The sequence below is a fragment of the Tasmannia lanceolata genome, unplaced genomic scaffold (assembly GCF_043159265.1).
Source record: "Tasmannia lanceolata isolate RefF3 unplaced genomic scaffold, GAP_Taslan_0.1 ptg000016l, whole genome shotgun sequence".
Lineage (NCBI taxonomy): Eukaryota > Viridiplantae > Streptophyta > Magnoliopsida > Canellales > Winteraceae > Tasmannia > Tasmannia lanceolata.
Genome location: NW_027518693.1, coordinates 17,612,783 through 17,620,822, shown reverse-complemented (window position 1 = coordinate 17,620,822; position 8,040 = coordinate 17,612,783). Strand labels below are relative to the sequence as shown.

General features: G+C 36.0%; 1 long non-coding RNA gene across 1 annotated transcript; it reads left to right on the top strand.

Annotated features, from left to right (window-relative positions):
* Nucleotides 1-1,375: 1,375 nt before the first annotated feature.
* Nucleotides 1,376-7,253, top strand: LOC143848469 (uncharacterized). The gene is made up of 2 exons (XR_013235396.1): nt 1,376-1,452; nt 6,666-7,253. It is a non-coding gene; the product is annotated as an uncharacterized LOC143848469 (long non-coding RNA).
* Nucleotides 7,254-8,040: the final 787 nt, after the last annotated feature.

Sequence of the window (8,040 nt, the reverse complement as noted above, 5' to 3'; positions counted from 1 at the left end):
CTTACAATTGTTGCTTTAGATACAAATATATCACATCTTGCTTGAGAGGAATGCATGGATTCATAATCTGACCCCAACACATAAGCAAGATATTCTCAATATTTTTTCCAATTTTTAGAAGGGTTGCCTCACTAACTTTTAAGTGACTTGTCATATCCCAATTCTCTGAGTTTTACGTGCCTACTTCGTTCTATCATCTTATAATAACTAATTTAGAGAAAATTAATTTTGACTCACGTGTGGCTATGGAAACAAATCTGGAAAGCATGTATGCGGATACCGGGGTAATGAAAATATTCCATGCAATGGCAGCTAAGGATGAATTAACCTTGTAATTAGGGTGCTTTAGTCAAAATATTTCTTTCTAATTTTGGTTTAAAAGTAATTATAGAAAAACCTGGGAGGCTAGTCATGCTTTGCTTCATGAATCAATCTGAACATCGTGGCGCCTTAGGATTTTGCATTAGCTAGGAAGCAGAAACAATTGCATGTTCCTAACACGCCTTATGGTGTTTGGTTGCCAATTTAGCATCACAATCCTTTGAGACTACCAGACAAGTTTCATAGATAATTGTTGCTTGTTTGACGTGGCATCCATGTTCCCTCTTCCATGCCAAATTTCTCAAAAATGGTGGAATTCTTCATGAAATTTTTTGCCTTTTCTCTTTCCTCTCTCTTCTCTTTCATATTGTTAATGACACCCCCTCCCACTACTCTACGAGGTTGGTAGCCAAACACTACTTATCACTATTTTACGAGGTTAATTCTTGGGGGATCAAATGTTTGTCTCCTCCCTATTGACTACTTATACTACTAATGTACAAGGTATCTACCTGCATCAAACCATAGACATGTTTTACAAAGGAGTAATGATAAATTCGCACTCCCTGCAGGATAATTCGCATTCCTTTAAAGGAGCGTATGTGGCAGTTAACCCGCTACTGGGGTGCGAGTTCATCATCGCCCCTTACAAATGGGTTGAATTCAATTAGGCCTGTTTAGATACCCGTAGGATTTGGATGCGTTGGGTAACCTTTTTAACTATTTTGGGAGTTTTTATATGATGCCCGACCGTGAAAATCACAAGGGAAGGGCAGGGTGTCAAAACCCTGCGCTTTGATTTTTTATCTCGCTCAAACCATCTTTTTTGACTTCCCACTTATATCAAAAATCAAATGGCAGTGTTTTGACACTCTGCCCTTGTGATTTTCACGGCTGGACATCATATAAATTCTCCTATTTTGGAACACAACTTAAATAGGTTGTGCCGCCCCCCCCCTCTCTCTCTCTCTCACACACACACACACACACACGGATTTCGGTGACTTATCAGAGCTTCTCAGCAGAGACTGCCTTGTTTTCTGATATTTAGTCCTCTGAGCTTCTCAGCAGAGACTGCCTTGTTTTCTGATATTTAGTCCTCTGATTCATCTTGTAGCAGTTTGCATCAAGGTATGTATCTTTTGGGTTTTCCACAATGGCTCTGCATTTGGGTTTTTCCCTCTTCTTCTTCATATTTTTCTTTTTTATAGCGGTGATTTGGGTCTGTTTGGAATATTCTTTCAGTCGTCCTTTGGGTTCTTTCACCCTCTCTCGGTCATTTAGACTCCTTTGTTGACTCGTGCATGCTTATTGCAAAATGTAACTGCGAATGCCTAAAATAAAGATAACAAAAAATGGGAGTGGAAATATCAAATCCCATCTGTGTATCTATACCACACAAATATTGGTATAATTTAAGAGAAAAAGGAAGAGACAGCAAGCAGAAAATAGCATTAGCATGCACTGTTTTTGAATCTGTTGTTCGGAACAAATGTGCCCCCCAAAATGATAAGCACACCCATTCTTTTTTTCCTTTTGCTCTGTTCTAAGCAATAGCCCTAATTGGATGGGCACACTATGATTTCAAATTTAGTTGTTTTGCAGCATAGAGTGTATCAGAACATGACATAAAGAGTCTGAAATTAATTATCAGTTTGATTTCTTCTGCTTCTTTGTTTTTATTAAGGTTTGTCAGATGTAACCTATTGATTTAAGTAGCAATACTGGAAGCAAGTCTCTAAAATAGATAAGAATTACCAATTTATTACTTACAAAACTATATATAGGTTACATAGTAGGACTATTGGGTACTTTAGTTTACATAAAAAAAAAGAACCTGGAAACATTACTTTTTATTAGTCACTGTGATTATGATTGTTCCAATCACCATAGTTAAATTATGTCATACAAAGAATCTATTGAAAAAATAAGTTGTTGAAGGTTCTGAGATCATGGTTCATTCAAATCATGAAAAAATAACATTTGGGAAAAAATAAGTTGTTGAAGGCTGAGATCATGGTTCATCCAAACATGAAAAAGCAATACTTGGGAAAAAAGTAGGTTCTCCTTATTGAACTGAATGAATTAAAGTCGCCTTCAGCCATCCAAAATGATTAGAGGTGTAGACCTCAAACATTTAAATGGTGCCCAAAAGGCAGGTTTGCTGAAGCGAATTCAGAAAGGACCATGCTTTCTAACTGCATGTACATGTTTCTTTAGCTATTCATCAGTTTACTTGAATTTCTCTCAATCACAATCTTTTGTTGTTCACAAGTCTACTGAACTTCTTTCTATGAATTGAATTGACTTGTATAATTCTGTTTATTTGGTGAACTAAGTGAGAGCCCATGCAAATTACATTTATAATACAATTATTGGATTTCTCCCAAATGCATTGTATGGTTGTTTGGATTTTGTTACAGTGATGAACTTCAACTAACATTCCTCTTCTCTGTATTTGTTACGGAGACAAATCTCCAATCTTTTGTGATTCAGTGCACCTCTCTGTATTTGTCTTGGAGACAAATCTCCATTCTCTTGTGATTCAGTGCAAAATTAGGAACAACCGAGTGCCTAATCATATTGATGCTGTGCATCGGTGCCAACTTGGCAGTCATGCATGCCTAGGTGGCTTGGGTTGATTTTCATGGATTCTTTTGAATTGAATGCTTGGAAGAATTTTTTCTACAACTACCCTATTTTTTTATTTTTTTATTTTTTTTGAAAATTGACAATTTCATTGAGACTATGAAGATCCTGGTCCCCACTTGCATTACATAGAATCAGTTAAGGCTGGCCAGGAGCATACTCCTAGGCCAGTAAAAACCAAAAGAAGTGATCTGCTGGGTCAACCGCTACAGTGAGGTCCACACTTCCATGCGCCGCCACCATGCCAAATAACTATTTCACTTTCCTTTCGAATTCTTCATCTACTACCGCAGCCTAGAGTGCCTTCACCATTCCCCCTTCCTTTCCTTTACGCTGCCCAATGTTCTCAATTGAATTGAATCCAACAAAAAGTGCAATATCATATGTGTGACTTGCCACGTCACAGAGACTTCTCCACCGCTTTCTAACTTCTCCACCGCTTTCTAACAACTACCCTATTTATTAGTCCTTGTAAGTTGTATTTCATTAAGTACATATAATAAGTTGTGTTTCTTTAAGTGAGTCTAGTAAGCATTGTTTTAAATTTCCCCGAAATGACCGAAATTTTTTAATTTCCATCTCCAGAAAAACTAAATTTACATGATTTCCTTTTATGTCATTATTTCTCCGAAATTTTGACCGAAATTCCTGAAATTCGACCAAAATTCTCGAAATTTGACCGAAATTCCTGAAATGGTCGGAACGACAAAAAAATGGAAAGATGTTATTATTTGCATTTCATTTCATTAATGCAGAGAATGATATTTGGTAAGCAACATCATTGAACTACATGACAAAGTACTCATATCTTATGTATGGGATGTCGAATCAGCATGGGACTAATAATGTCTCGTAACTCTATGTGGTATTGTCATAGAGTTGGGGTCCTTAGAAGGGAGACTGGTCATTGTACTTTCTTCTACTTCTTTACATTGTACTTCTTTATTGGCTTTACTGTTCTAAACATGTGCAGTAACGCATGACACTAGGCGTTCGATGTGATTAAGCCATTATGGATGATTTTATTGCTTATGTGATGGTTTCTAAGTATGTATTTGTCCTTATTCTAGCATTTTCCAAATTTTCATCTTAAAATTTCATCTTTTGCACTTGTTTTTTTAAAAGATTTAAAACTTTATCATTTGCGTGTTTCCATTCGTTTCCGTAATTTTACAAGATTTCCACTGAAACTGAAATTTAAAACCTTGCTAGTAAGTTGTGTTGTTGAAAATCGTAGTAGTTAAAATTGTATGATGGAGTTGGAGGATTCTTTACAAACTTATATTATTGATAATATATAAATTTTGTAGGGCATAGCTCCATTTTCCTTCTCCTTCTTTTGGTTGTGTTATTGTGTTCTACTTTCTTCTTCTTTCTTTTAATCACCCGCATTACATAGCCCTTTAAAAGAAGGCATTTTTTAAAACTGTAAGCTCGGTGGTAAATATAACCCCACCTCAAGCATGGTTACATGAACATGTAAATTGACTATGTGCTCGTTGAATTTAAAAACATAGTTCCGTGAAGCCTTGAGCGTGGTCGTGTTAATGCATTTTATTGATTTTGTGCTCTTGGCATTGAAAAGCATGGTTGCATGAATGCAGTCACTTTCTACCAGAGAGATGATTACCTACTCGATTATGTTCACTTTGAATTTAACAGCATGGTCGTATGAAGCCTTGAGCGTGGTTATGTCAATTTGTTTAGTTGATTTTATGGTTGATTTTGTTCTCTTGCAATTGAAAAGCACGATTGCATGAATGCATCCAATTTCTATTATGACAAACAATTACCTGTTAGAGGAACCTGTTGAGAAAATCCGATCCAATCGCGCACAAATTAAACGGAAAAGTAAAATAAACAAAAGCAAGCCACAAGATGAACACCAAGATTTTACGTGGTTTGGGCAAGCCTTCTCCACGGGCAAGAAACACGATCTTCCACTACGAGAAAAACAAAATACAAGGATTATAATGGATTAATCTCAAACCCACAAACCCGCAACCCTTTCCTTGCTCTCTCAAACCCAAGACAGTACAAGAGACTAACCCAAGAGAAAACCACAAGAGAAACACAAAGAAGAAACCCACTTTCTCCTCTTTCTTTCTCTCTCTCTCTCCAAGAGGTAGACGACACACCTCACGCCTCTCGCCTCTCGCCTCTCGCCTCTCACCTCTCACCTCTTGCCTTCAACCCTTGCCACAACCCACCCTCTTGTGTAGCTGGCATACACAAGAGAAAGAAACCAACAGTCACTCAGCCTTCGGTTTTGCAAAACCTAAATATCCTAGATTTTCTAAAACCTATAAAAATACCATCTTTCTATTTTAGTTTCACCGACTCCCACGAGCCCATGGGAAGCAAGGCAACTTTCCCAGTAGAACCCTCTGCTAAAAAACCCACACTATGTTTTAGATTTCATTCCATGAGTGAATTTAAAGCCCTATTGATCGATTGGTGTGTTGCTGTTCATATTTGAACTTTAGTCTGTACCACTTTGCTCACTCTGGTCTTTTTTCAAATCAGTTGTGTTAGGTTGATTTTTGCCATGTTTAAAAATTCAGATGAAAAGAATTCATGGTTCAATATTTTTTTGCGTGTATCTCTGTTTATAGTTTTTGGGTTTTCTTCGTAAATGCTCTCGTGGAGGTGAAATTCAAGTTTTTAATTGAAAACCAAATCATGGGTCTTGTTCTTAGCTAGTTTTCTAATCTCAATATGATTTCTGTGGCATTTTTTTGAGATGGTTTAATGTATATGCTAATGTGTGAATCAATTACCACCTTTGCTAGATAAGTTATAGACTTCTATTTGTGTAGTTGATGTGGACTATTCTATGGCATAAGAAGCTTCTTAAATTATAGGAGTACCCCAAATCATGGGTCTTGAGTGTATTTTGGATTACTTGTTAGATGAGCCGATACTATTTATGAAAGTATTACAGAGAAAATAAGAATTTTTTTTTATCTGGTATCAGCCTCTAATCATAAGAAGAGAAATAAACTAAGCAAGAAATGTCTAAAGAGAAATTACATATAAACTATTGAACTATAAATTTTAAAAGGCATAAGTCTCTAATCATAATCAACTAAATAAAATAGCAACTAGAACCTAGCGAAGAAAATAAGAAATATCTGAATACTATGTATGTGCTAACTGATTAATATCCTAAATTAACCATAGAATTTAGGATTCACATGTCATTCAGTGAAGACCACCAAATTATGGAGTCACCAAGTCATGTAAATTAAAACGCCATAAGTGGCAATTGATAAGTCATAAATGCCATTGTCCAATAGCAGACTCTTGGACATCTTTTATGTCTTTATGTCCTCATCACATCTATTATGATTTGCTGCATCTAACTTCATCAAATTAGAAGAGAATGCACAGGCACTTTACTTTCGAACATGATCCAAAGCACATTCTGTTAACTGTCAAGTAAATACACGTACCTTCCAAATATTTTCTTGCTAAAACTCTTCTACTTTTACCAGCAATGAAAGTTCCATGTAATCAGAGAAAGAGGCATGAGAACCAATGATAGAAAACAGAGATGAGAAGTATTTAGCATAGATCTCATTAACTTCCCTGTTTTGTCCTTCAAGTTGGCCAACATAATCGTTGTCTTTACAATTGAAGAATAGCCAATACCACTAATAGATTTAATTAATTGACTAAGTATTTATGTTCAGTTGCAATTTAGACGCAAGATTCTTTGAACACACATCTAGATGGATGGCCATGATGAGGATATGCTTGCTGATGGTCACGATTTGACGACTATGATTATGAATGGGTGCGCACTTGCTGCAACTTCTTCATCTTTACTTATGATGGTGGCAACAGAACACCATGAAATGTACTTGGAAAGGGCTCCTGTGATGGAAACTATGGAGAAAGTCGCCACCAGCCTTGAGAAGTTGGCATCTGAGATTAAACATGCTAGTGAAAGTGGTGATACTTTATGTTAGAAGCTCATGGCAGCTCTAAGTGGGATTGAAGGTCTTGAAAGTTCGGGACTCTATAATATCTACGATTACCTAAGTACTCATCCCCTTGAGGGACGATCATTCTTGGCCCGTACAAAGTCCCTTCGATTGTTGTATGCCACTGACTTCCTTGAGCACTGAAACTAGTGCAGAACCTACTTCTGAGTGTGGGTTGTTCTATCATTTTGAAGAAAGAATTTGAGTATTTTATTTTGTCATTGGGTGTATGGATGTATATAGATTGGTAGTATGAATGTATTGAATCTTAATTTTGCAAAACCCACTTCTTAAGACACTGGCTGATTGATAGGATTTATAGTATGGATGCATATGGGTTTATTTTTGTTACTTTGAATTGCTATGTTTAGTCTTTAGACACTTTTTTTTCTTTTGAAATGATTAGTCTTTAGACACTTTAGCATTCAAGCATCACTATTTTCTTTTAGTTGGCATTATATACTGTCTATTAGTATTTTCTTCTGATAAGCCATTTTTAATTAATTTATACCTCCAACTTAGCCACAACTGTCCCAAAATGTCATTGTGGTAAGGGTTACATGACCTTAAAGATGTTACGAACCTAAAAAATAAGGGGTGATAGTTTTGCCAATGTCCTATAATCTAGTATTTTCAGATAATAATTATTGGTTGTAAGAGATAATAGAAAATAATAACGTTTTTGTTTTGTAGTTTTATCTGCAATCATTTATTTGGGTTGATGTGTACTTTCCAGATGAATTAATGGGGGGCAAAAAGAGAAAATGATTGTCGTCGACTAACTAACAAGCACAGAAAATGGAGAAATTTGGCAAGTTGCCAGATGCAGTTGTACTTGCAGTGTTGTTTGATGTTGGTTATCTTGTTCACACCAGTTGTTATGATGTGATTCATTAAGAATAATTAGTATGATAGTTTTTCGAAAAAATAATGCTCATGGAGCGTAATATGTAATATGTGTAAAATGCTAATTTATCCTCAAGTCTGCTACTTTTCCAACATTCTACGAGTAATTTACATGCAACCAAATGCAACATTTTGTACTTTTCCAACATTCTAAACAAAACTTACTACCATCATT